This window comes from Loxodonta africana, chromosome 5, assembly GCF_030014295.1.
Source record: "Loxodonta africana isolate mLoxAfr1 chromosome 5, mLoxAfr1.hap2, whole genome shotgun sequence".
Lineage (NCBI taxonomy): Eukaryota > Metazoa > Chordata > Mammalia > Proboscidea > Elephantidae > Loxodonta > Loxodonta africana.
Genome location: NC_087346.1, coordinates 119,342,789 through 119,357,451, shown reverse-complemented (window position 1 = coordinate 119,357,451; position 14,663 = coordinate 119,342,789). Strand labels below are relative to the sequence as shown.

Sequence of the window (14,663 nt, the reverse complement as noted above, 5' to 3'; positions counted from 1 at the left end):
AAAGATCATAGGAGTGAGAAACTGCAAAATTGTTTTTCTCAGTTGTGGCCTGTACAAATGGGTTTAATCACAACAGCTGAGATTTATCGAGTGCTTCCTGTGTGCAAAGCGTTGTGCTTAAAGCTTTACATGCATTAATTCATTGACTATGATCAACAACCCAGTGGGATGGACTTCACTTTACAGATGAGAAAACCGTGGTACAGAAAACAATAACCACCAAAAAAAAAAAAAAAAACAGTTGCTGCCAAATGGACTCCGACTCGTGGTGACACCATGTGTGTCCATAGAACTGTGCTCCGTAAGAATTTCAATGGCTTATTTTTCAGAAGTAGATAACCAGGTCTTTCTTCCAAGGTGTTTCTGGGTGGACTTGAACCTCTAACCTTTTGGTTAGCAGCAGAGTGCATTAGTCATTTGTACCATCCAGGGACAGAGAGGGTAAATAACTTGCCTGGGGCTGCACATCCCATATGAGGCAGAACTAGGATCTGAACCAAGAGGGTCTTCTAAGCTGTCATTGAGGTATTTTTCTCTGTTTTCCCTCTTGTTTAATTTTTTTTTCTCTCATTAAACTTTATTTTAATGAGTCTCAAAATTCTGTGACAGATTTTTGGACAAGTTGTTTCCACTTAAAAAGTACTGATTTTAAAAACTAATAACTTGAAACTGCCATACAAAAAAGAAAGAAATGGCCCGCAAAGCTTTCCTTTCCTTCTGAAGGTTTTATGATGTATCATTATCATTAACCAGTCTTTAGACAAACAGCCCTGAGATGTTCTTCCGCCACCGATTAAGACCGGGATGGCAGGTGTTACGGATAATATTCATTTTGCCTTCCGAGCTTTCTGAGCAGACTTGGTGACCTTGCCAGATCGAGCAGGCTTTTTGTCCACTGCCTTGATGACATCAACAGCAACTGTCTGTCTCATATCATGAACAGCAAAACAACCCAGAGGAGGACATCAGAGAAGCTCTCAACACATATGGGCTTGCTAGGAACCGTGTCAAATATGGCCACACCACCAGACTTCAACAATTTGGGGCCATCCTCCAGCTTTTTACCAGAACAGTGACCAGTCTTCTCTTTAACAGCAGCGAACTTGCAAGCAATGTGAGCTGTGTGATAATCCAGCCCAGGTGCATTGCCTGGATTTGGCCTGGATGGTTCAGGGTGATCACCTGAGCAGTGAAGCTAGCTACTTCCATCAGTGGGTCACATTACCACGACAAACATCTTTGACAGAGACATTCCTCACATTGAAGCCTACATTGTCCCCAGGCAGAGTTTCGCTCAAAGCTTCATGGTGCATTTCAACAGACTTTACTTCAGTGGCAATGTTGACTGGAGCAAAGGCGACTACCATGCCTAGTTTGAGAACACCAGTCTGCACTCTGTCCACAGGGACGGTGCCAATATCACCAATTTTGTAGACATACTGGAGAGGCAGACACAGGGGCTCGTCAGTTGGATGAGTGGGTGGCAGGATGCAATCCAGAGCTTCAACCAGCGTGATCCCACTGGCATTGCATCCTTAAGGGTGATTTTCCGTTCCTTGACCCAAGGAATGTTAGCACTTGGCTCCAGCGTGCTGTTACCATTCCAACCAGAAATTGGCACAACTTCTTCTGTGTCAGGGTTGTAGCCAATTTTCTTAAGGTAGGTGCTGACTTCCTTAACGATTTCCTCATGTCTCTTCCGGCTGCAGGGTGGCTCAGTGGAATCCATTTTGTTAACACCAAGGATTAGTTGTTTCACACCCAGTGTGTAAGCCAGAAGGGCATGCTCATGAGTCTACCCATTCTTGGAGATAACCAACTTCACGTTCACCAACACCAGCAGCAACAGTCAGGGCAGCACAGTCAGCCCGTGATGTTCCTGTAATCATGTTTTGGATGAAGTCTGTGTGTCCTGGGGCATCAGTGATGGTCACACAGTACTGCTGATCTCAAATTTCCACAGGGAAGTATTAGTGGTGATGCCTTGTTCACATTCAGTTTTCAATTTACCCAAGACCCAGGCATACTTGAAGCCCTTTACCATCTCAGCAGCTTCCTTCTCAAATTTTTCGATGGTACTTTAGTCCATCCCACCACATTTGCAGATCGGGCGACCCATAGTGGTGGACTGGACTGAAACTACGTGTCCAATGACAATGATTTTGATATGGGTCTATTCCTTTTCCATTTTGGCTTAGATTCTTTGATGGTTTTCACCAACACCCATGTTCTGGTGGCAAAGCCGTTGCAAAAAAACACTCCCACTCATTTAATTTTAAATCAGGATTCTTATGCCAAAGTATATACAGAACAGAGGTCACTGAGGAGGGGCTGATGAGAGCCCCTGGAGCCTACTGGGGCTTCTCAGAGCTATAGGGGAATGTAGAGACAGTTGGAGAAACTTCTTTATTTCCAGGACAACCAACTTTGTGTGTGCACTCAACCTGAAAAGACCCCATTAAAAGTTAGGTCCCTGACCCAGTCTTTATTGCAGAATGTAATAAACCCGCAAGGAGTGCCTGATGGGAGGTAAGACCCCTCACAGAAGCCGTTTCCTCTTCCCTCCACTGAGAAAGGCTAAAGCCTGCTGAACCTGGACTCCTGACATTTCTGTCTCTGGTGAAGGTTCTGGGGTTGCTCCTCCAAGCTAATTTCCTGTGAAGGAAGTGACAAGGTCACCAGAGGGAAGACAACTCAGCACAAGTTCTAAAAGGGCTACGCAGTTAGCATAAGCCAGGTGGAGAAATGATGTGTTCAAGGCTGTCCCTTGAGCTGGGGCTGGTTTGAATAGCATGCTTTCTGAATGTGGTAAGAAAAATCCCTGCCTCTGATGCGGTTTATCTGGCAATAATGTGCCAATGCTGATATAAACTTGGGGCTCCTAGACAAGTTTATTGGGTTCATGGTTACTGGTGTCCATTTCAGGGCCTCCGAGAAATGAACTGGATCATTCCCTTGATTATTTCCATGTGCTGAATCATTCTTTTCATTAATACACTCTATACTTTTTTTATATATATACTCTTTAAAAAAGAGACACAAAGTTTTAAGATCAGGCCTTTTCCCACAAAGGGTCAGGAGTTCCAGTTCTCAAGAACAGAGTCCTATACGCAAAGGGAACCTAAAAACATGGGCTACGGGTGCCCTCTGCTGGAGAGAAAGACCCAGACACTTGGGGCCTGGAGCTCAGAGCCTGTGGTGGTCGAGGGGGTCTGCACCCCTCAAAAGCCTGTCCTCCCAGGACTGGATTGCACAAGAGTAGTGCTGGGAAGGCAACATGGCTTTGTGGTAAAGAGGATGAAATCTAGAGCAGGACTGCCTGGCATAAATCTTGTCTGCCACTGCTGTGTGACTTTGTGTAGGTCTTTAATTTCTCTGTGCCTCACCTTCCTCATCTGTAAAATCAGGATGATACCATTAGAGCCTACCTCACAGAGTTGTTATGAGACATGAGATTACATGTCAGACACTTAGAATAGTGTTTGGCACCTTGTGATTAGTTTCTGTTGAGTCGGCTCTGACTCATGGTGACCTTATGTATAAACAACAAAACGTTGCCCAGTCCTGTGCCATCTTCATGATCTTTGATAAGTTTGAGTCCATTGTTGTGGCTATTGTCTCAGTTCATCTCATTAAGGATTTCCCTTGTTTTTCCTGGCCCTCTACTTTACCAAACATGGCGTCTTTCTCCAGGGATTGGTCTTTCCTGATGACACGTCCAAAATAAGCGAATGGAAGTCTTGCCATCCTCACTTCAAAGGACCATTCTGGTTGTATTTCTTCTAAGACTGATTTGTTCATTCTTCAGGCAATCCGTGGTATATTCAAAATTCTTTGCCAACACCACTAATCAGATGCATCAACTCTTCTCATGTCTCCCTTTTATATTGCTCAGCTTTCACATGCATATAGGGTGATTGAAAAGACCATGGTTTGGGTCAGGCACAACTTGGGCATCCAAGTGACATCTTTGCTTTTTAAATTTTTAAAGAGGTCTTTTGCAGCAGATCTGCCCAGTGCAATATATCCCTTGATCTCTTCACTGCTGCTCCCGTGGACACTGATTGTTGATCTAAGTAGAATGAAATCATTGACAACTTCAATTTCCTCTTCATTTATCATACTGTTGTTTATTGGTCCAGGTGAGAAGATTTTCATCGTTTTTCACATTCAACACTCAAGTGTAAGCCTGGCACATAGGAAGTGCTATAAGTGTCACTTAGGGAGTCCTGGTGGCATAGTAAGTCAGAATTGACTTGACAGCTATGGGTTTGGTTGTTTTTTTTTTTTTTTTTTTTTTGGTGGTGTAGTGCTCGGCTGCTAACCAAAATGAAATGTTCGTGGTTGGAACCCACCATCCACTCCTTGGGAGAAAGTTGTGGGTGGGCGGTGTGCTTCCATAAAGATTCATAGCCTTGGAAACCCTATGGGACAGTTTGTCTATAGGGTCCCTTTGAGTTGAAATTGATATGACAGCAACGGTGTTATAAGTGTTAATTACATATATTTATGTATGTGTTAATTACACCTACTCCTCATCTATTGACTATTTTGCTATCCAACATTTCCCAGTTATGACAACAGTAAAAAATCTACTATCCAACTATTTTGTACAGTAACGACATACATCTAGCCGTAACAAATGCCAAGGTGCAAGGCAAGAGTAACGCTGGCTGTGATGGTTAAGGTTATGTGTCAATTTGGCTAGGCCATGTTTCTCAGTGGTTTGGCAGTTATGTAATGATGTAATTTGGCAGTTATATAATGATGTAGTCATCCTTCATTTTGTGATCTGATGAAAGGGCCACAGGGGAGATAAGACTACAAGGCTGCAGAGGTGGCCGGGCATGCTGCCAAATGATGAGAGCAAGCGGGAAATGGAATCGTCTCTAACTTGGACATGACAAGCTGTCACCTGGTGTCTCAGGAGAGACAATAAACTAACAGCAGAGCATCTTAAATTGTCACCTTGACAGAAACTTTGCCTTTATTCTGCTGAGGTGATGAATTCTATTGATTTTTGAAAGGGAAACCAACCATGAATTTCTGGAATGAATCCTTTTAATGAACTAAATAATATAGGTCTTGGTGCTTTATATTTTCCATGCATGGCTGGGTTCAGTTTACTGATATTTTATTTAGGATATTTTCATCTACGTGTAGGATTAGCCTATACTTTTCCTTTCTTATGTCCTTGCCAGATTTTGGCACCAAGGATATGTTGGCCTCTTAATACAGCTTGGAAATTGTTCCATCCTTTTTTATTCTGTGGGAGAATTTGTGTAAAACTTGGTGTTATTTCTTACTTAGAGGTTTGGTAAGATTTTCTGGTGAGGCCCTATGAGCCTGGAGTTTTCTTTGTGAGACTGATTAAATTATAGATTCAATTTTTTAAAATATTTACAAGACTATTCAGATTTCTTATGCTCATTTTGATAAGTTATTTTTCTAAGAATTTGTCTACCTCATCTAAAAGTTTTGAATTTGTAGGCATTTATTGTTTATTAAATTATCTTATTGTTAGCTGCTGTCAAGTCCACCCCTGACTCATTGTATCCTCATGCACAACAGTCTGACCCTGCACTGTTGTGATCCATAAGGCTTTCATTGACTGATTTTCTGAATTAGATTGCCAGGCCATTCTTCCTAGTCCTTCTTAGTCTAAAAGCTCTGCCGAAACCTGTTCAGCATCATAGCAACATGTAAGCCTCAACTAACAGATGGGTGGTACTTGAGGTGCATTGGCTTGGAAGCAAACCCAGGTCTCCTTTATGAAAGGTAAGAATTCTAATACCAAACCACCAATGTCAAATATCATCTTATGATCTATTTAGTATCTGAGGTGATCTCTTTTTTCATTCCTGACATTAATAATTTAGGCCTTCTCTTTCGTTTATGATCAGTCTTGCCAGGGGTTTACTTTTTTTAAAATATTTTATTGCATTTTTGGTGAAAGTTTACACAGCAAATTAATTCCCAATTAAAAATTTCTATACATATTTTTCGGTGGCATCAGTTACATTTTCCACATGGTGTCAACATTCTCATTATTTCTGTTCTGGTTGTTCCGTTTCCATTATTCTTGCTCCCCTGTTCCCCTCTCCCCCCTGACCTTCTCATCTTTGCTTTAGGGTAAATGTTGACTGTTTGGTCTCATATAGATGATTTTTTTTTTTTTTTTTAATTAAAAGGAGTACAGCACTTCACAGGTGATATTGTTTACTTTATTAGCCAACCTGTTATTTAGACGAAGCGTTACCTCCAGAAGTTGTTTCAGTTCAAAGTTTAAGGGGTATCTCAGGGCGATAGTCTCGGGGGTTACTCTAGTCTCTCCAGCTCAGTAAGTCTGACCTTCTATTAAGAATTTGAGTTTTTTACTACAATTTTCTCTCACTCTATCTAGGACCATCTATTGTGGCCCCAGTCAGAAAGATCAGTAGTGGTAGCTGGGCACCATCTAGTTCTTCTGGTCTCCGGATAGGTGAGGCTGTGGTTTGTGTAGGCAGTTGGTCCTGTAAACTAGTTTGTTCTTTGAGTCTTTGATTTCTTTCTTTCTCTTTTGCTCCAAATGAGTAGGAACCAATAGTTATATCTGAATGGTTCTGCCTTTGTCTTTGCTGAATTCCTCTATTGTGCGTTGTTTTCTGGTTTATTCACTTACGTTATTTCCTTTCTTCTACCTTCTTTGAGTGTAATTTCATGTTATTTTTTTTTTAATTCCTTGAGAGAGATGGCTTATCAATATTCAGCTTTTCTTTTTTTCTGATATAAACTTTTAACACAAATAGGGTGCCTATAGAAATATAAAATCTTAATACAATCAAATTTAGCATCCCTCAGAAATTTTAAAAGTCAAAGCTGTGTCCAATTATAAATAAACAAATGCAGCTTAGTTTATATTTCATTATTACTTTGTTTAAGTTCCATTACTTAAACATCCTGTTAAATGTTAAATGCAAATTGAAAACACCATTTCAGTTTTGCCCCACCTCCACCAGTCTCACCTAAATGACACTGAGAGGGCTAAAAATAAATAAATAAATAAATAAGCCCACAGGACAAACAGAAAAGAGAATAAATATTTTGGAAGCTGGAAAGCATATGGACAAGTGATTACTGACTTAGCTGACCAAAGGAAGCTGAAACCAATGCTAACTTTCACCGAAAATTCAATAAAACTAAAAAAAAAAAAAAATCAGCCTAGAAGCAGGCTGATTTCAGACACAGACCCTCAGAAAGACTTAGGACTTGGTGGCTCCAGGGTACAGGTAGGGTTGAGAACAGAAAACTGGTAATAAGTCTGTACAGGAAACACATACATAGACCCCCAGATTTGCTGACCTACTACCCCCAATCTCCAAAGTCCAGAGGTTGACTTTCTGAAGTGGGTAAGTAGGAGAGACCCTGGCCTCGGTGACATCAGGGTAGAACACCCTACAGAATATAGGGAATCAAGTGGAGCTCTAGATCCTGAACTGTAGGCCCCCATGCCCTGTCCTCCACTTCTGTCTCAGGATGCTGGCAGCCAGGTTTATATCACTGAAAGCAGAAACTGGAGGATCTTTCTCTGGGGTAACTGACTAGACTAAGAGAAAAAAAAAACAAAGAAACTAAGAAGTGGAAGTCTTCCAGTGAAACAGCCCAGCAAAATCACTCTGCAGAAAAGGTGCTAAACTCCCTGAAGCCGTCACAACACCATCAGAACAGTACCACATGTGTGCACACGCACACACACACACACACACACTCACACATTCACACATACACCAACCTTATTTACAAATGAGGACATGAGAAATAGCAATATAAGTATACTTTATGGATTGAGTTGTATCCCCCCAAAATATGTGTTGGAATTCTGATCCTAATCCCATTTAGGAATAGGGTTTTCTGTGTTATGTTAATGAGGTCATGTCAGTGTAGGGTGTGTCCTAAACCTTATCTCTTCTGAGGTATAAAAAGAGCAGATTAGACACAGAAGCAAACGTAAATAGGGGAAGATAGGTGCCAAAGTAAGCTTGCCAAGGGACTGAGGAACCTTGGAGCTACAGACAAAGAAACGAGGGTCTTCCACAGAGAGCCTTCCTGTTGAGTCAGGGGGCTGAACTCAGGCTTCTTGCCTCCTAAACTGTGAGACAATTAACTTCTGTTCTTTACAGCCCCCTGCTTGTGGTGTGTCTGTTACAGCAGTACTAGTTAACTAGGACAACATATGATTTAGAAATATGGAGGCCAACTCCAAAGAAATAGCTTTAAAAGACGGCAGCAATTGTCTCTGTGGAGAGGAAATCAGGGATGGTGAAAGCCAAGAAGGGTACTGCTGTTTTCCAACATAAGCCTTATCAAACTATTTGACTTGTTATATTTTGTACATGTAGCCATTTGCTAAAACTAAAAAAAGAAAAATCAATGTATAAACACATACTCATCATAACTCATTTTTAAAATTATTGTCATTTTTTAAATTTTACTGTGCTTTAGGTGAAAGTTTATAGCATAAATTAGTTTCTCATTCAAAAATTTGAATTGTTTCCTGACATTGCTTGCAATTCCTGCAATGTGTGCACACTCTCCCTTTCCACCCTGGTTTTCCCGTGTCCATCCAGTTTTCCTGTCCCTTTCTGCCTTTGCTTTTGGGTCTGTGTTGCCCATTTGGTCTCATATACTTGATTGAACTAAGAATCATGTTCATCATGTCTGTTATTGTTTGTTTTGCAGGCCTGTCTAATCTTTGGCTGAAAGGTGGACTTCGGGAGTGACTTCAGTTCTGAGTTAACAGGGTGTCCAGGGCAATAACTCATTTTTAATAAACCCAATGGATATATCTATTGTAATCATTTCTATAAAGAGCCCTGGTGGTGCAATGTTAAGCACTCAGCTGCTAACCAAAAGGTTGGAGCTTGGAACCCATCTAGTGGCTCCGTGAGAGAAAGACCTGACAATCTGCTTCCATAAAGATTATAGCCTAGAAAACTCTATGGGACACTTCTACTCTGTCACATGGGGTCGCTATGAGTTGAAATCAACTCGAGGGCACCCAACAAAAACAACAAATCCTTTCTATATGAAACACACACAAAAAATAACCTCAGACATCGCTCTTTTCAGCCTAGAATTCTGGCGATGCCTTTCCCTGTCATGCAAATTCATGGCCCCAAGTTGCCATCAGTTCCCCCCTTCATGGAAGCTGGAGAAGTTGTGTAATGTAGATTGACAACCGCTCTTCTTCCAAGGTGTTTAGTAAGTGTTTGCACACACACGGTCAACACAAGTGAGATTAAAGACTCAAACCAAAAACATGAATAATCATCATTACAATTTTTTTTAAAAAAATCTGAAAGCCTGTGCAATCATCTTCCATTTATATAATCATGCTGTGAACTACATGGTTATCTGCTCTATTTTCTATGGAGAAATCTATTAAACAAATAGACATAATAACAAAGTCCAATTATAACAGCTAGTTTTAGGTAAAATGCAAAATTAAACATTACATTTATTTTGGTCAGTTGTAAGGATGATGATCCCATTGATATTTTTTATGGAAAAAGGTTGTTAATTAATAAATGCTGGAGGGGGAAAAAAAAGCACCTAAGAATAATGAAGGCTTCATTCATTATTCAAAATGCCCTGGGGTCCTTATTTTAACCTCATCCTAAGCCATTCATTCAGTTCTGTGCCTTTTAAGGTTGAAGTTTTTCACTGTTACTCAAGGCAAAAACAAGTCTTCTTAAATTATGTTAGAAACAAATCAGCTCCCAGATAGCATGTACTTCCCCAGAGAAAGAAAGGAAGGAAAAATAAGGCCCAAGACAAATTAACCCTTAATGTTCATGGTCAGACTTTACCCCCAAGCTCCAATGCAGTGATAAAAACACTAAAAATTCCACCAATGATTGTGCAATCTGTCTATTTGTTGGAGGGTAGCAGAGAGGGGAAGCGAAAGCAGAGAATAGCCTAGGCCCTTACAGAAATATAAACTTAACCTTAACGAGTTGCCTTCAAGTAGACCCCATGTGTGTCAGAGTAGAACTGTGGCCCACAGCGTTTTCAACGGCTGATTTTACCGAAGTATTTTGTCAATCCTTTCTTTAGCGGTACCTCTGACCTCCAACCTTTCAGTTTGTAGCCAAGCTCATTGACCTTTTGCACCACCCAGGGACTCTTAGACAAATACAAACATATTTAAGTGGCCCTGATTTTTTAAAAGAATCTTTTCTACTATAGATATTTATGCCTTACAACTTCAGAAAAACACAATACAATTCCACCCATTTCCAAGAATAGTTCTCTTTTCCAACTTCTAGGTAGCTCTAGGGATCTGATGGAACCCATGACCAGCCATTCATTACCATATTCAGTGTCTATTATTGACCACTGTTTCAGTTACTATGGCTGTGTAACAAATAACCTCAAAACTTAGTCATGTAATTTCGCATTGATTATGCTCACAGATTCTGTGGGTCAGGAATTTGAACACAGCACAGCAGGGACAGGGATACCTTGTCTTTACAGTGTCTCAGGCCCCAGCTGGAAGACTCAAAAACTAGAGGCTCAATCACTTGAAGGCTGGTTCACTCAGATATCTGGCAGTGGATGCTTGCTGTCACCTGGGGACATCAGTTGCTCCCTACCACTTGCCACTGAGTGGATTCTGGTTAATGGTGACCCCATAGAGTAGAACTGCTTCATAGGGTTTTCAGGGCTGACACCTTTTAGAAGCAGACCACCAGGCCCATCTTCCAAGGTGCCTCTGGGTGGATTCAAACCACCAACCTTTCGGTTAGCCGTCAAGCACTTTGCATTTGCACAAGCCATTTTGCACCTCCCAGGGACTCCTACTTGCCCTCTAACCAAAACCAAACCAGTTGCCATCAAGCCAATTCCAACTCATAGCGACACTATAGAACAAAGTAGAACTGTCCCATAGGGTTTCTAAGGAGCGCTTGGTGGATTTGAACTGCCGACCTTTTGGTTGGCAGCCATAGCACTTAACCACTACACCACCAGGGTTTACAATTGCCCTGTACATGGGGCTAATTTGGGCTTTCTTACAACCTAGTACCTGGGTTTCAAGGGTGAATGTTCCAAGAGAGAGAGCACCAGGCAGAAGCATTACACCCACTCCTCACTTATTGACATGGTTAAGTTCCAAAGATCAGGTCATTAGTGAAAACTGGCGTTATACAAAAATGGAGGATGACCATATTAGATCACAAAATAGAGGATGACTACATCATTACGTAACTCCCAAATTACATCATAGCATAACTGCCAAATTACATAACTGCCAAACCACTGAGAATCATGGCCCAGCCAAGATGACATGTAACCTTAACCATTACAGCCAGCATTACTCTGTCCTCGTAATTTGGCATTCTCTAGGGCCAGACGTATGTCGTTAATTGCAAAATAGCTGGATAGTAGATTTTTTACTATTGTTGTAAGTAAATGCAAAATGTCAGATAATAAGAGAGTTGATAAGTGAGGAGTAGGTGTATTGCTTTTTATAATCTAGCCTTGGAAGGCACACAATATCTCTTCTATCACATTCTATTTACTGCGGTTGTCACAAAGTCCTCAGGTTCCATGGGAGGAGAAACAGATTCTGCTTCAAGATAGGGTGTAGCAAGGTACTAGAAGAACATGTGGAATTGGGAATTTTGCTGTGGCCAGTTTTGGAAAATAAAATCACCTCTGTATGGCAGAGACTTTGCCAGGTCCTGGGAATTCATAGTGAAAAGCCTTAGTTTTTGACCTCAAGACAAAAGAAAGGATGCATGAAAAGTAAGTTAGCAGGCAATAACATAACAATTCTTAGTTCTAGGGTAGTGAGCAAAGAGTGCCGGTGCCACAACATTTAAGTGCTCGACTACTAACTGAAAGGTTGGTGGCATGAACTCACCAAGTAGCTCTATAGGAGAAAGACCTGGCAATCTGCCCCTTAAAGATACAGCCTAGAAAATACTATGGGGCTGTTCTACTCTGTCATACGGGGTCACTATGAGTAGGAATTGACTTGACACAGCACCCATCACCAACAGAGTAGTAAGTAACCTGAGGTGCTTTGGAAAACATAAGAGAAGCATCAGAACCCAGCTTTGGAGCTCAGGAAGGTTTCACAGGAAAATTGTTGCATAATATTAGACAAAATCTCACCTGCATTTTGAAAATACACATGTCGCTCTGCTGGATCTCATTTCAACACAGGCCACAGGGCTACCTCCTGAAGCCACTAGAACAAGACCTGTGTGTGTCACCACCCACTTGGGTTGTCACAAGTCTTTCTCATTCTCCTTGAAAGAAACATCATGCAGGCAGGAACCTTCCATAACTCCTACAAGGTGGCAATATGGGCGTGGCCTCTACCTCTTGGTCACCTGGAATTGTTGAGAGAGTTAGAAAGTCACAGAAACAGGCTTGTTAGAATTCACTGCTCAACTAGGTTGTCTTGAAAATATTCTCAGCTCAAAAGATGACAGGAGCATAACCAAAAAACCAAACCTACTGCCATCAAGTCGATTCTGGCTCATAGCGACCCTATAGGACAGAGTAGAACTGCCCCATAGAGTTTCCAAGGAGCGCCTGGCGGATTCGAACTGTCAACCTTTTGGTCAGCAGCCATAGCATTTAACCACTATGCCACCAGGGTTTCCGACAGGAGCATACTTGGGCTGAATTGCCCAACTAATACTTGCAATTAATTACTGCATTCAATATTCCCTGGACAGCACTGGTTGAAAATCATTGATCTAGTTTACACCTTCACTTTACAGAAAGGAAACTGAGGTCCAGAGAGACCCAACTAACTCGCCCTCAGGGACCCAAACCCAGGGCTTTTTTTTTTTTTTTTTTTTTTAACAAAAGGCAAACCACCAGAAAACATTCCTTTGAAATGTGTGAACAAATGTCCAATTTGAAATGGAGTTGGGGCGGGGAAGGGGGGGGGCGTTTTTATCCAGTCAATTCCCCAATCTACGAATTAGCATTTGGAACGCCACAGAGAGAAAAATCAGTGGGTACCCCAATTCCTTCTTAACCAATTGCCAGCCCACACCATCAGAGAGGTATGGTTCTCCCCCTCTTCAACTGTGAAGTACACTCATTTCTGTCAGAACTGAGAGAGGCAGTTAAGACTGAAAGAATGAAAATAGCCTTTTAATTTGCTTTTAATTATTGTGGCCTTGTAACCCTTCCAAAGACCCTTCACAGAGAGTAGTTTTATTTTTCCACTTATTAACTTCATTCACTAAATTGGAAAAAGAATTCCCTGTCTCTCAAGACCTCTCGCTTTGGTTCTTCTACATTCCCTCCTCCCTTTTTTTTTTTTTTTTTTTTCAGCTCCAGGAAAGTAATGTGTATAAAACCGGAGCCAAGTATATTGTGGTTTCAAACACAAGCCTGTTGGGAGTAGAAGCTCCGAGGATTGTTGCAGTTTCAGCCTCAGGGAATGACCCCAAAGGCCTCTGTCTGTGAACAGGAGGGCCTCAATGGCCCTTTGATTCAGCCTGAATCTGGGGGTGGAGGTAGGGAAGGGGAAGGCCTGTTATTTGACACTCTCCATTGGGCTTGCTGGGCCTCATTCCCTATTCAGGCCTCCTTAGGCCTGTAGGCCTTCTCTGAGGATGCACCTACTGGACTAGTGCTGCAATGAGAAATTCCCTGCTCCTCTGGAAGGAGTCCAGCAAACCCCAGGGCTTGGTAAATTCCATTCACTTGGAGAACGCTGCTCTTCATAAATTTCCCTCTCCACATAAACATGCACGCACACACTCACACACACACACACCAAAAAACCCAACACACACAGCGCTGCTTTAATTGGATGTTAAATATGTGTTTGCTAGTTTTAAAGTATTTATTGTTATTGTTGTGTGCCTGGAAAACCAAGAGCCAGGCAAATTGTTAAAATTAATGAAAGAGCTTAACAAGACTAAGAGGCAAATATAGTGTGGGGGTTATAACCCTGGATGCAGGACAATGAGTTGGAATTCTGACTCTACCACTGATGATCTTGGATAACTTACTTAAGCTCTCTGGGCTTCAGATCCCTCATCTGTAAATAGTAATCATAATAATACCTACTTCATACAGTGATTGTGAACTCAAATGCATTCACAGATATAAAGTGCTCAGAGCAGGGCCTGGTGCACAGTGAGGATTATATAATTTTTTTTTAAGCTATTTGTATTAAGATTCCTGACTTTGAGATCAATATACAAAAATTGATTATATTCCATAAGGTGCAAAAAGATAAAATTTGTAAAAAGATAGTATTTATATCATTTAAATATAGTTAATTCCAACTCATGGCGGTCTTACGTACAACAGAACAAAACATTGCCTGGTGGTGTGTCATCTGGGTAATCACCAGTATGTTCAAGTTCATTGTTGTGGTTCTTATGCCAATCCACCTCCCTGAGGGTCTCCCTCACACTTGCTGAGCCTCTCTTTTACCAAACATGATGTCCTTCTCTAGCAATTAATCCCTCCTGATGACATATCCAAAGCAAGTGAGTTGGACAATGTTCTGTTCTGAACCATAGAATTTTCCTTGGCTAATTTTCACAAGTAGATCACCAGGCCTTCTTCCTAGTCTGTCTTAATCTGGAAGCTCCACTGAAACCTGTCCCTGATGGTATCTGAAATATAGGTGACATAGC

General features: G+C 41.4%; 1 protein-coding gene and 1 pseudogene across 11 annotated transcripts in view; both read right to left on the bottom strand.

Annotated features, from left to right (window-relative positions):
• The window catches only part of TLR1 (toll like receptor 1), a 125,558-nt gene that overhangs the window by 40,605 nt on the left and 70,290 nt on the right, over window positions 1-14,663 (bottom strand). For all 11 annotated transcript variants that reach the window (XM_064285945.1, XM_064285952.1, XM_064285947.1 and 8 more), the window contains one exon: window positions 12,160-12,380. The gene's annotated coding sequence lies outside the window, so the exon portion shown is untranslated. The remainder of the gene's footprint in view (window positions 1-12,159; window positions 12,381-14,663) is intronic.
• LOC135231457 (elongation factor 1-alpha 1-like) lies at window positions 2-12,148 on the bottom strand (annotated as a pseudogene).